At 35.2% G+C, this 15,522-nt stretch overlaps 1 long non-coding RNA gene across 1 annotated transcript; it reads right to left on the bottom strand.

Annotated features, from left to right (window-relative positions):
• Positions 1-534: 534 nt before the first annotated feature.
• LOC148239765 (uncharacterized) lies at positions 535-12,198 on the bottom strand. The gene is made up of 2 exons (XR_015816214.1): positions 11,700-12,198; positions 535-757 (listed from the first exon to the last, which is right to left on the bottom strand). It is a non-coding gene; the product is annotated as an uncharacterized LOC148239765 (long non-coding RNA).
• Positions 12,199-15,522: the final 3,324 nt, after the last annotated feature.

Here is a 15,522-nt window from a genome sequence, read left to right as displayed (position 1 = left end):
GATCACAACCTATCCCTTTTTTCATTTTCTATTTCAATTCATGCATTCCAAAACAACTCATTTTAATTCCCTTAACAATAATAACATTTCTGATTTAATCAATCAATAAACTAGATAAATATAGCAAGCATAAAATAAATAGAAATAACAAACATACTTTTTCAATTAAACCTAAATTTTTCTAGGTGACCTTAATCTATTTATTTTATTTTCACATTATTATATTGTTAATTTATTTATTTTTATTTCAATTTTTTATTTTGATTTTCCTAATTTTATCTGTTTATTTACTTAACTACATTATTATTTTCTCTTCTTATTTATTTTTCAAATTTATTGGTTTTTATTTACTTCTTATCTTTATGATTATTTACCGAATTATTTACTTAATTAATTATTTATAATTTTCATCATTTTATTCCCTAACCCTCATTTTATTATTTATTTATTTTCTAACTTCCTTTTATAATGATTTTGCCTTCTCCTAATACCTACACAGAGTAATGGAAATCTAGTAATAGAAAACACACAAGAAAATATTAATTTTTTTAACTTAAAATCTCATGAACGCGCACACACATCTACGTTCATTCAAAATCACACTGTTTTCTATTTTCATTCAAATAACACCGTTTACATGCATAGAGAAAACTCATTAAAAATTATCAAGGGAGTACTACAATTCTTATCTCAATTGTGGTGCGATACATACTAAATTCAAGGATTTAGTCCCAATCACAATCCCCGTCGATGCCACCTAAAAAAATTTACAATAAATTATTAGTACGTCCAATGACCAAAAATCAATTCTAAGAAACTAATTTATGCAGAACCCGGAATCAACAACGAAATCCAAAACCATGCATATACATTAGCAATCAAAAACTCAAAACTCTAAGTAAACCCTCCCTACTTAACCCATACTCAATAGGGGAATGAAAACCAATGTAACTGAGAAAGAAATAAAGAACTAGAATTGAAAAGACGCCACGAGACTTACCTCAATAAATGATCCAAATTCTTAACACAAGTTGGTCGAAGACTCACTCACTCACTCTTATAGGCTTAGAAACTTAAAACAAAAATATCTTAATTTTATTAATAAGGTAAAAATTCTGATTGAATTACAACTCTGAATTGAATGCCTATTTATAGTGTAGACCATGTGAATAATAAGAAAAAAATAATATCTTAATTAATGGAAGAAATTATATAAGAAAGTAAATCTAAACTAGAATAGAAAACTAGTAAAAATTAAGAAAATTATAATAAAAATAAGATAGATATGATTCCCTATGAGGAAAGTTTTTTAAATAGGGAATATCTTAATTAATTGTGGCTGATTTAGAGAAAAAAATTCTGCCAAGATATTTTCTTCTTTCTCACGCATTTTCTTTTTTTTGCGAGATTTGGTATTTAAGAAGTTTTCCTCTTTCATAAGATAGCTTGCAATTTAGAAGCAATTTTTCCTCTTGGTTGATCTTTAATTGTGAACATTTCCCACATGATTAGGAAATAAAATCCCATGGGAATTTTCCTTTTATGTCTTGCAGAATTTTCTCATTTTCTTGCTTATTTCTCTCTTGTACTTGGGGTGAATAGTATGTACTATTATACCCTTAGGTGAATGGCCTTATTGACTTATTTTCTTTGGCTTCTTTAATGGATCCATGCTTGGATAAAAACCTGGAAGATTTGTTATAATCTTTTAGCTCTCCCCCTTGTAATGGGCCCACTTGGTATTGAAATATCCTTTCCGCCAACTTAATCCATATCCATGCTCACATCATTAGTGTTTACCATTAATGGAGATTCGAGTCCTCTGAAGAAACCCATTCAGTTAACCGTATAGAAGTGGAGTTGGTATTTGTATCTTATGTGGTAGCAAAAAGAGATGCAATTTGCGGCCTCTGGTTTTCCTCCACTATCACACACACACACACACATACCACTGGCGACCAAGTCACGCATCTTAATGCGGCTAGCTACCTCTAAACACCCACGTGTCAGAAGCCCACGGATCTTACAAATCTGACATCCCTGATGCCCGCAGCACCAACATGCACCACTAAACCTACCTCCACTCACCTATGTAGCATCACCTACTCCTGTCGTGCTTAGAGGCCTTTAGCCTCACTCCCCTTTTTCCCCCTCACGCCCAAAATCCTACGAGTCTCGCAGATCGAGCATCTAGTCCTCAGAACCACCTGCAAAGCACTTACCTTGCATGCGCACACTACGCCGCCCACCATCCCTTTTATCGCTAAGGGTTTTACACAGAAAGAAGACATCGATTATAAAGAGATTTTTTCTCTAGTTTCATCAAAAAACTCTTTCAAGACTATAATGACTTTAATGGTACACTTTGATTTTGAGTTGCATCATACGGAAGTTAAGACAAAGTTTCTCAATGGAGATATTGATAAGACAATTTATATGGTGCAACCAGAAAATCTTATATCGGCTATGCGAAGCAAATGATTTAAAAACTAAAGAAATTAAACTCTGGACTTAAGCACGCTTCTCGTCAATGGTATCATAAATTTCATCATGTTATCATCTCGTTCAGTTTTGAGATGAATATAGTGGATGATTGTGTATACCATAAGTTTAGTAGGGGTAAGTATATTTTTCTGGTTTTATATGTTGATGACGTACGACTTGCAAGTAAAAATATAAACTTATTGCACGAAATCAAGAGATTTCTGACAAAGAATTTTAAAAAGAAAGATCTTGGGGACACTTCTAATGTATTAGCAATCATATATATCGGGATCGCTCTTAGAGTATTCTTAAATTATCACAAAAGAGCTATATCAAAAAGTTTTTAAGAGATTTAACATGCAAAACTGCAAGCCAGGTGACATCCCTATGTCTAAAGGAGATAAGTTTACTCTAAGTCAATCCCTAAAGAACAACTTCGAGTCTAAGAAAATGCAAAAAATTCCTTATTCTTCAGCTGTAAAGAGTCTTATGTATTCTTAAGTTTGTACTCATCTGGGTATTGTGTACACTGTTGGGATGTTAGGGAGATATTTTAGTAATTCATGTATGAATTATTGGAAAGTAGTCGAACACGTCATATGGTATCTACAGAGAACGAAGGAGTACATGGTCATGTACAGGAGATCAAATCAGTTAGAGATTACAGGTTATTTTGATTCTGATTTCGCTAGATGTCAAGACAAAAGAAATCCACATAAGATTATATCTACTTATTTGTTGGGGAGCTATTTCTAGAAAGAGTGTTAAGCAAACACTCTAACCTCTTCCACTACACTAGAATTTATAGCACATTATGAGGCGTCCAATCAGGGAATATGATTGCGAAATTTTATCACTGGGTTGTGCATGATAGATGAAGCTGAAAGACCATTAAAGATATTTTGTGACAATAAGCCTGCAGTTATGTATTCTAATAACAATAGGAGCTCAACGAAATCAAAGTATATAAATATCAAGTTTCTAGTTGTTAAAGAAGAAATTCAGAGTAAACAGATGTCATTAGAGCACATCGGGAAAAATTCCACGGTTGTGGACCAACTTACTAAAAGATTCCCACCTAAGGTCTTTCATGAGCACATTGCTCATATAATTTCAGTGGAAGTTTTGTACCATAGTTGCTTTTATAATACAAACATGTCATGAGTTTTATATTATGAATATGCTTTATGTATTTGGTAATTCATTTTAATTATATTGATTTGGTTTATATTTTATCTCTAAATTTCCTTAAAGTTGATCTCACTAAAGTTATGGCAGGACTAATTGGAAATAGGCATACTTAGATCACATAGCATGTAATTTTTATGTTGCACATCCATGTTTGATCTATGTTATTTGCTTGTGTTGATATACGTAACCATTGATGGGTTTAGTTACAACAGTTGTAGCGAAAACTGCTTTGATCCTATGTTGATATGATTAATGGATGGGATTGTTTAGGGATTTAGTCAGGTATTGATAGTGTAACATCCCGTACCCTTACATGGTCATGACCTCCTTATAGTCTCATGTAGTATGTTCCTCTAATATAACCATTTAGTATAACACAAGATAATCCTTTTCATTTTAAAATATAATCATCCATACACTTGTTACACTTTTAACCATATACATATATCCCATCGTCTTGAAGGGCATAGTCATCATGTTCCATGACAGCAAAAAGGAACGAAAAATAAATATTCAAAATACAAATATACCAAATTTGTTTTTGCGTGTGTGTGGGTAAATGTGAAGGTATTATATCCTGGACTACTCCTCTCAGCATGCTCTATGTCCTCTAGGTAATGGGATCTGCTATCGGTAGTTCCTAAATATGATTATGCTTCATTGCATCTGTAAATAAAATAGTAATGAGTTGGCATGCCCAATAAGTCAAATTTAAAAATTCAAACCTACAATTTAAAATCTGCAATTGCCTCAAACATTTGGTTTCATCCATGTACCCTCTCTTGTTCACCTCTCTGCACACTTCAAAATTCCACACTGTTCACCCCTATTACTCCCCTAAATTCCCCTCTGTTTCATTTCTAAGAAATTTACTATTCGCTTTCTTCCCTCTATAAAGGTGTCTCTGCGAACTTTTACTGTTTTCCAGATTTTCTTTTTTCCCATCCCAGTCCCTTTTTCCATCAGTTAGTACCTCACTCACTACTCTAGAGATTTTCCTTCCTAGTCTATCTTCCTTTCCGAATTCACTCAACTTGTCTCAGCTTCCCAGTCTTGCCAAATTTATGTATCCGTCCTTCATTCTCTTCCCATCTTCTCACACTCTCTCTCTGCCTCTTAGTTCCTTCAGGTATCTTTTTCTTTATCTCCCTGTACTTGTAGCACTATTCTCCTCACCATAGATCTTGTTTTCCCCAAGATTCTTTCCTACCTCTCAATCATAATATGTACTTTTGTTTACTACCTATACCACACTTTCGTGTCCTGAAAGCACTCCCCGTTATCCCTACAACTAGCATATAATCCCCTTCCAATACACAACCATCTAAGGACAATTTAACACCATCCGGCCTTAACAGCGACCACATGCATAGCTACCAATTGGACCACATAGTTTAGCATCAAGTAACATACAAAAAATATCATGCACAAAGTACTCTAACACCAACATAAACTTATCCGGCCCTAACAGTGGCCACACACACTACTCCCAACTGGAGCACACAGTTCAGCATTAAGAAATACACAAAAATTATCATGCACAAGACACTCACTATACATATCAATTTATTATGCAATATCCGACCATATGATGGCCACTCACACACCACAGACCGGCCGATAATAATATATAACTTAATGAATTTGCTATAAATGGTTATTTAACAAATGTTACCTCAAAGAAGCATGATAACTTTTAGATTTTCCCCTCTAGATTCTAGTTCCTTTCTTTTCCTACTTCCATCCCAAGAGTCCCTTTCTATCTCACTACTCGGGAGTCTTCCCCTTAGTAGTTCCTATTTCCTCATCTCCACTCACAGTTAAGTTCTCTCCTCATCTCCCCTACAGAGGGATATCTCATATTTATTTTTATTTCCCACATACTTCTACTATTATTCTTTTTTTTTTCTCTTCATTGACCTCTCTTATTCGTTCCCATTAGTTTATTTTTTTCTTTCTTCCCATCTACTTATCTATTTTCACTCTCTGCTCATCAGCTTGCTTTCACTCGTTTAGCCTTACAGCAGTCCCCGTTCAAGTGTCCTAACAGTATCTTTGGCCATCCTGATCTCCATGAATTTAAATCTCCTTGTTCATTCCCTGTACCTAATCCCTATTGATCTTGATAACCATGATTTATCTAGCATTAATTTTCATGATAATTCCCCATTTTATTTTCTGATATACACCCTGTTGTACATGGTATAAGACCATTTACCAAATATATATATACACGTAGGTCAATTGAGATGCACAATCTGGTATTCCATCATAAAGCATCATCTAAATACATATACACAACTCCTAATCAAACATATATCTCACCCAATGCAAGAAATTAAAGTACAAATCTCAAATTTGAGGTTTGAATCCCAAATTCGTCTTACCTCCTGTTTTTAGCTGATGTTTGCTTGCAATAACAGTCCCCCTTCGAGCCCTCTCTTTCGTGTTGTATACTGATGCAGTTTCCTCTCTCTTAATCCCTCATGAATCGATTTATCACCCTCTTTTCAATCGAACTCCTTATTTCCTCAATTTTCTTCCCCTTCTCTCTCTCTCTCTTTTTGTCTCTCTCATCTTGCTTGATTAACCCTCTCTCCCTTTCCCTCCTTCTCGCCGTTCCATTCTCCCTCTTCTATTTTCAATTCATCATATGTAAGTTTATTTATAATTTAGTGGGATAGTTTTGGATTTAGGGATTAATTTCTTGATTTGAAATTTTCTTTCATTTAAGTCCCTAGGCCCTTTTAAATTTGCAGCAGCCCCCTAAATTATCTAAAAACTCTTATAAAACACCCAAAAATTTAAATGTTAAATTTACAGGATGTTACAATCTTCTTCCCTTTAAAAATTTGGTCCTCTAAATTTGAACCCATCAAGTAATTATAGAAAATGAAGATATTTGTTCCCCATTTTCTCTTCCGATTCCCACATGATTTCTTTTATGAAGTAGTGTTGTCATGGCACTTTTTCTAGTGAAATCACTTTAGATTGTGATATCTCTTTCCTACCTCCCAAAAGTAAAGGTACATTTATCTAGAATTAACTTCCGATCTTAGTGATTTTAAGACCTAAGGGGATTTGATGGTACTTCACTATTTCTCTCCTAATAATACTTCATCTTCACATAGGACTATTATTTTGGATTATATTGATCCTCAAAACTCATTAGAGCCTATTATCTCCCAACAATAATCTATGCCATTATCATCACTATCAAACACTGTCTGCGAGCATCATATCTTTGTTTGATTCTCATCATGACAAGTCTCTTAGTAATAGCTTCTCACCACAAGATTAAGTTCTTAGTTACATAAGTGACCTCAATGCTATGTTATGTTAATGTCTTTTCCAACGTGCATATGCCCCATAAAAATTGCCTATATTCTGACTTTCAAAAATTAATATGTGAATATCTTAGAAATTATTTTCCACGATCTCTAGTCCATATAATCTTGAATTATTACCAAAACATACAGTTATTTTTCATGATCTCTAAATAGCCATATATGTTTCATTCTCATATATAACAATCCACTAATAGTAAGGTTTTCTGAATCCTGGATATCACTTTGGAAATTTGAAAGTATTGTTTTGGTAGCCAAACTTCTTTTCACTTACCCAAGGGACTTGATGTCTAAGCAATCTACTTTTGGTTGAGTCATAATGTTCTTCTAAATTCCATCAAGTTTGCAGGGTTTTCCAAAATCTCTTAGCACTTGATTAGCTTTTCTTAGCATCCTTTAAGCAGGAAAGTATGACATCCATAAGTGTTGTAGCTGAAAATTATTAGGAGTGTTTGATGGAGGAATCACTTAGTAATCTTATCATGATTGACTTTATTTTAGTTGTTTCATTCTTTTCAAGTATGGGTGTTACACCTTTGGTTCTCAAAGGCACAAGATAGTAGCCTTAGACATGGCTCTAAGATATCAATTATATGTTATAAATTATGGCTTGCCTTAATTCCGCTGTGCTATTATGATAATATTTACTTTAGAGCTCTATCTAGGTACATTTGTATTTTGTATAACTTGATATTCCACTTAGAATTAATGGAACCATATCCTGGGAAACACATTAAGCTTTTTTTTATTATATTACGGAACATGTCTTCAAGAGGTTATCTTTCTTTAGAAAGTGAAGTTTAGAAGGAACAAGATATTTTAGGAAACATTTCTTACCAGGTACACTCGTTCCTTTGGATGTTTAGTTGTTTGGATTTTTTTTTCCTGTTGAAAAGACTCTCCGTAACCAGGTCAGGATCCGACTAGGAGTTATATCTAGGGCACACTTTATCCTGGTACTTAAGAGCATGATCTGATACTATGGTTTCTTTATTTTGACATGGAATGTTTGTTTCCTACAAAAGGTTGGTAAATGTTTATTATGGGCACTAATAGGGATCTAAATAGAGTTACTCTATTCCTTTCCAAAATGGGTCATTTGACTCCACCACATGCAATGGCAATTCCTTATCTTAGTAACCTCAGCCTTCTTTTTGTGTTTACTTTCTACCCAAAATAATTTAATGACCTTAGTGGTGTTTTCTGTTAGCTTCTAGAATTTAAGTGTTGGTAGATTTTGGGAAGTTGGTGTTTATGTCATCAAAATTTTTCCTTCTTGCTCAACGATTTGGTATGCAAGCAAAATACCCCATCTAGTTGATTTTTATTATTTTCAAACTCCTTAGGGTCAATTATCTTGAGAACAGCTTAGTTTAGGTCTATTAAGATTTGCAATCCATAAACTAGGAGACCTATGACTATGGGTCCTAGATAGTTATACAAGGATCTCATTAGGATGTTTCTATTTTCTTCTTCCTTTCTTAAACAAGTGCGTGTTTTTTTTTTTTTGAAGTTGCTACTAGGGTTTGGCCACTCCCATTGTTGCTTCTTGTTCTTGGTAAAATTTACCATTCTATTTGCAATTTATTTTTTTCCTTATTAGGCTAAATCCCTCCTTAGGGATTTGAATTTCCATAGGTGTTTATTGGTGGTTTTTTACCATGCCACACTATCAGGCCTGCTCTCTCTCTCTGTTCACCTTTCTCAGCCATTCCCTTCTCCTACATTGCTCCATCTCAAGCAGATCCAAAAGGCCTGCTCTCTCTCATATCCACCTTTCTGTCTCTCCCTTCAGCTGTACTCATTAATTTTTTTGGCAGACCCGTCTGGTCTGCATTCCCTTTTCTTTTATTTCTTTTGAAGTTCTCATTATTTTCCGCTCTCCAAATCATACCCATCCCGACAGTCCTGTCTTAATCAATTCTATTTTATGGTATTTCCAAATTGTATATGCACACAGATACCCATTCATTGGAACCCTTTTACCTGGTTCCACCACACACACACATTCATAACATCACGGTAATTACAGAGTAAACACAAACTCATCCCATGCAGGCATTATTCATGTATTTCACACACATACTCAGTTACATATTAATGAGATATTTGCTGAACAAAACACCTCTCAACCCATACCATGATAAGTTTTCACGGCCTCTGTAATGGCCACTTACACCTGTACATTGCACCACCGGTATCATAACCATAAAAAGATTTCAGATTAGTTTAAATCAATCTAATAATACACTTAACTCGTATTTCCTTATTTACCCAAATTCAACCTCCTAATGTACCACACAATTGGAAAATTAAGCGGTTAAGTTGAATTCATCATTCTCCAGCTGGTTTGACGTAAAGTCATAGCTGTCATAATTCCTACATCTGTCATATCTTAATTTAATTAGGCCCTACTCTTGGAACTTTAAATTCTCATAATCTCATTCTCTTATCCCTATCTCTTACACGCACCAATGTTTTAATTCTCAAGTTATCTTCTCATAACATATCTCCTAAAATTTGTATTATCCAGCTTCCTAACCCTCACAAGGTCCTACACCTCACATAATAAGAGTTGTCCTAGGAACGTTCGCTCTGATATCATCTGTAACGTCCTGTATGTCACGAACTCATTACATTCTCATGTAGTATGTTCCTGTAATATAACCATTCAGTATAACACAACATGATCCTTCTCATTTCAAAATATAATCATCCATACACTTGTTACACTTTCAACCATATACATATATCCCATCCTCTTGAAAGGCAAGGTCATCATGTTCCACAACAGCAAAAAGGAACGAAAACAAAATATTCAAAATACAAATATACCAAATCTGTTTCTATGTGTGTGTGGGTAAATGTAAAGGTATTATATCCTGGACGACTACTCTTAACACCTTCTATATCCTCTAGGTAATGGGATCCGTTATCGATAGTTCCTAAATATGATTCTACCTCACTGCATATGTAAATAAAATAGAAATGAGTTTGCATGCCCAGTAAGTCAAATTTAAAATTCAAACCTACAATTTGAAATATGCAACTGCCTTAAAAATTTGGTTACATCCCTATACGCTCTCTTGTTCACCTCTCTGCACACTTTAAAATTCCACACTGTTCACCTCTATTATTCCCCTAAATTCCCCTCTGTTTCATGTCTAAGAATTTATTATTCGCTTTCTTCCCTCTGTAAAGGTATCTCTGTAAACTTTTGCTGTTTTTCAAATTTTTTATTTTTCCATCCTAGCCCCTTTTTCCATCAGGCAGTACCTCACTCACTACTCTAGATATTTTCCTTCTTAGTCTATCTTCCTTTCCAAATTCACTCGACTTGTCTCAACTTCCCAGTCCTACCAGATTTATGTATCCGTCCTTCATTCTCTTCCCATCTTCTCACACTCTGCCTCTGCCTCCCAGTTCCTCCAAGTATCTTTTTCTTTACCTCCCTATACTGTAGCACTATTCTCCTCACCATAGATCTTCTTTTCCCCAAGATTCTTTCCTCTCTCTTGATCACAATCAGAACTGCTTATACCACACTTTCGGGTCCTGAAAGCACTCCACACTATCCCTAGAACTAGCATATAATCCCCTTCCGACAAACAACCATCCGAGGACAATTTAACACCATTCGTCCTTAACAGCAACCACATACACTGCTACCAACTGGAGCACACAATTCAGCATCAAGTAACATACAAAAATATCATGCACAGAGTCTTCTGACACCAACATAAACTTATCCAGCCCTAACAGTGGCCCTGCACACTACTCCTAACTGGAGCACATAGTTCAACATCAAGAAATGCACAAAAATTATCATGCACAGGACACTCACTACACATATCAATTTTTTATGTAATATCCGACCATATGATGACCACTCACACACCACGAACTGGCCGATAATGATATATAACTTAATGAATTTGCTATAAACGATTAATTAGCAAATGTTACCTCAAAGAAGCATGATAACTTTCAGATTTTCCCCTCCAGATTCTGGTTCCTTTCTTTTCCTATTTTTGTCCTAAGAGTCCCTTTATATATCACTACTCGGGAGTCTTCCCCTTAGTAGTCCCTATTTTTCTGTCTCCACTCACAGTTAAGTTCTCTCCTCACTCCCCTACAGAGGGATATCTCACATTTATTTTTATTTCCCACATACTTCTGCTATTATTCTTTTTTTTTTCTCTTCATTGACCTCTTTGATTCGTTCTCATTAGTTTATTTTTTTCTTTCTTCCCATCTGCTTATCTATTTTTACTCTCTCCTCATCAGCCCACGTTCACTCGTTTAGCCTTACAGCAGTCCTTGTCCAGGTGTCCTAACAGTATCTCTGACCATCCTAATCTCCATGAATTTAAATCTCCCTGTTCATTCTCTGTACCTAATCCCTATTGATCTTGATAACCATGATTTATCTAGCATTAATTTTCCTGATAATTCTCCATTTTATTTTTTAAGATAACTCCTGTTGTACATAGTACAAGGCCATTTACCAAATATATATATACACGTAGGTCAATTGAGATGGACAATCTTGTAGTCCATCGTAACGCATCATCTAAATACATATACACAACTCCTGATCATGCATATATCTCACCCAATGCAAGAAATTAAAGTACGAATCTCAAATTCAAGGTTTGAATCCCAAATTTGTCTTACCTCCTGTTTTGGCTGATGTTTGCCTGCAATAGCGGTCCCCTTTCGAGCCCTCTCCTTCGTCCTGTATACTGATGCAGTTTCCTCTCTCTTAATCGCTCGTGAATCGATTTATCACCCTCTTTTCAGCCGACCTCCTTGTTTCCTCAATTTTCTTCCCCTTCTCTCTCTCTCTCTTTTTTGTCCCTCTCATCTTGTGCGATCAACCCTCTCACCCTTTTCCTCTTTCCCGCCGTTCCATTCTCTCTCTTCTGTTTTTAATTCAGCAAATGTAAGTTGATGGGATAGTTTTGGATTTAGGGATTAATTTCTTTATTTTGAAATTTTCTTTCATTTAAGTTCCTAAGCCCTTTTAAGTTTCCAGAAGCCCCCTTAATTATCTAAAAACTTTAATAAAACGCTCAAAATTTAAATGTTTAATTTTAAGGGATGTTACGGATAACAAAATTCTTAGTAATTATAAAGTTGTTAATGCACAATTATAAGATAACACATATAGTCCAAGTGAGAGATTGTTGGGTTTATATGCAGGATTATTATACATAAAAAACTATCAATTTAATAACGCTTGTTTAAAGTGATCGTACAATTAAAAGTAGTGTGGGCCTTAATGCATTAAATTAAAGTGTGTGCCTCTTTTTATGTGTAGAGAGCAAAAAGATATTTATGATTTTATGATGGGATAAATAAAAAATAATAAACTTGAGGATATAAAAGGTAGTTATGGTTCCCAAATCACACGTAAAGGTTTATTTTTCCTACTATCTTATCAGTAGAAAAAAAGAGTTTGAAAGTTTCATAAGATCACGTGTTGATTTGGAAGATCTACCGCATAACGTGAAGATTTCTTCCGTTATTGTAATACTTAGGCTCAAAATTTGGCCCGGACTTAATTTTAAAATTTAAAATATATATAAAAATCTAAATTTAAAATTAATAAATTTTTATTTAATGTGAAATTAGGAAAAAAAAAATAGGTTGAGGGTGAAATTGAAAATAATTAAAAAGGGGTGAAAATTTGGGTTCGGATGGTATTTTTGAAAGAAAAATCAGAAACTGGAGGTCAAAACGCAATTAAAAAAAATTGTAACACGTAGGACAACCCAGTCAGTAGCCCCAACGAACCGGAGTGCACCGCATGGCAAGACATGCTAACTCGGTACAACGTAGGAGGCCACGCAGCGTTCCGTGTGCTCCACGATTGAACGGTCATGATTAAACGTAGTGAACGGTCATGATTAAACGTAGTGAACGTTCTATATTCATTTTCTCTTTAAATGTGATCGTACGGTCGAGATAAAATTGTGATGAACAGTGCATATTTATTTATTTTTTAAATACGATCAGACGGTCGAGATCAAATGCGATGAATGGTTCAGATTAACGCGAGACGAATATAAATATCTCGCATCATATCAAATCAAGACCCTAGTCGCCAGCCTCCCACCGGAGAAGAAGAACCAGTCGCTAGAGAAGGGAGCCACCAGCCGTCCGCTACTGCGTCAGAGCCACATCCAACCGTAAAAAAAAGTAAAAATTCTCCAATCCGCTCGAAATTTGATCTCGAGCAGCCCCATGGTCAAATTGGAGCAAAAGGAACAGCGGATGAGCCAGAAATCGTGGGCAAAGTCCGGAGGTGCTGTCGTGGGTAAAACACGAAACCTCCTTTGATGAGCCCCTTCCTGTTTTCCATTTCCTGCGATTTTTCCACAGTTATGTTCACCATTCTGTTTTCTACAGGTTAACCAAAAAAAAATGTTCGGCCACGAAGGTGAGCAAGTAGAACCGCCACACCAAAAAATTTTGCTGCCCGTAGGTTTCCGTTTTTTGACTTTTTTTCGGCCAACTGAGTCCTCCTAACATGTTTTCTCGCATGGATGAGTATAAAACCGGCCAAAACTAGTCAAAACTGGCCAAAAACGACCAGACTGAGGCAAATTACCGCTGCGGGCCAGAATTTTGAAATTTTCCGAAAAATGTTTTTAACATTGATTTTGGATTTGTTTTGGGTATTTTTAGGTACATGAAGTGTGTTTTAATCTCCGTAGAAAAATTTAGGAAACCCGGGGACAGCCAGTAGGCACAGTAGAAAGATCAGAATTTCATACACCGATTCGGGTAAGAATCTCTCACCTTATTCTTTATTATGGAATTGAAGCTAAATAATCGATAATATGGTATTTTGTATAATTTAGATAATTTTGAGAATAATTACAGGTTACTAATGGAGCTGAAACCGATTAATCATTTATTTGTTGTCTAGTTTAAATGATTGTTGAATTTACAATTTTAAATGTATGATGATATACTGGAATGGTTAAATGATTCAGTTATGCTTCCTTGATATATATATTGCTTGTTTTGCGTAATTTACGATTGATTTGTGAAATTGGAAATTAATATGCAAATGAAAAATTGATTAGTCACGTGAATTAATGAATGGTAACCTTACTGGATATCCTAAGAGATGGTGGATGAACCAGGTACATAAGGAACCCTACTGTAAATTTTGCCTCATATCAGACGGGGTATGGGGATAGCCCGATTCACCCTCATACCAGATGGAGTATTGAGGGATGGTATTTTTGGCACTCATACCGGATGGGGTATGGGGATGGCTGGTTAGTTGACAATGTTGAATATTGGTTCATGCGTAGTGGGACATCATTATGGGCTCTCAGGGATGCCAGTAGGCAACAAAAAGGGAAAGTAATTGTTATTGCTCACTTGAAAATGAGATTGAAATGTTATTTGAATTATTGTATCTCTATAGGTCAATTTCAGAAATCTCACAACAGTAAATATATGCAATAAATAGTTTTTTCGTATGATAAATGAATTTACTTAAATCAAGAACTCCATGGTTATTTTCATAATTTTTACCAACCTTTAGTTTCTGTATCGGTGAGTAGTGTGATATTCTTACTGGGTTAGTGTAGCTCATCTTTTCATTAACTATTTCATATCAAGAGGACCAAGACCTAGATCTCGATCAATAAGAGAGTTGTGAATAGTTCACCACTCGGACTTCCTTCAAAAGGTAGTAAGGTCGTCCTAGAATGCTCAATATATTGTCTTTTATTTATTTCTTTAATTTTTGCTTGTTCTTTTAAAAGCATCATTCTCGTAGCCCTATTGGTATTTTAAATTATTGTGTAAGGAATATAAACCCTAAAATCTATTATTTCTTTAATTTTTGCTTGTTCTTTTAAAAAAGTTATTCCCGTAGCCCTATTGGCATTCTAAATTGTTGTGTAAGGAATATAAACCCTAAATTCTATTATTTCGCTTCCCCACTTAATTTATGACCTTATTTTCTTTTAAGTCCCGGGTCTTTACAGTTGGTATTAGAGCCACGTTCCTCGGAACCATTCCTTACACAAAGACTTAAAAATACAAAATACGAATTATCGCCCAACCTTTTTTTGTGAAAAATACGTACAAAGACACAAGAAGATGAGGTCCCTTACTAAACAGGGCAGCCTAAGACAGGTTACTTCGAGAGGATGTCGATTAACTCTTCGAGATTTTAGAGAGACTCATATCTGCCCAGTAGGTTAGGGAAGAGAGGAAGGAACTGTCTAACCCTCCACCAGTTCCATAATATGAGTTACCCCTGCCACAAGAGGATCTAATGCCACCTCGATGTAACCTTGCTCCTCCGTCGTATCATCCAACACTGTCACAATAAAATTTAGAGCCCCCACCGTATCATCTGACACTGTTACAAGGCAACCCAGTCCCTCCCTAGTAACATCTGGCCCTTCTTCCATGGGATTCGGTTTCACCCATGATGGACCTGATAGAGATTGACGGGGGACCTTGA

Source organism: Carica papaya, chromosome 9 (assembly GCF_054855325.1).
Source record: "Carica papaya isolate Zhongbai chromosome 9, ASM5485532v1, whole genome shotgun sequence".
Classification (NCBI taxonomy): Eukaryota; Viridiplantae; Streptophyta; class Magnoliopsida; order Brassicales; family Caricaceae; genus Carica; species Carica papaya.
This window is presented reverse-complemented; position numbering and strand designations above follow the sequence as displayed.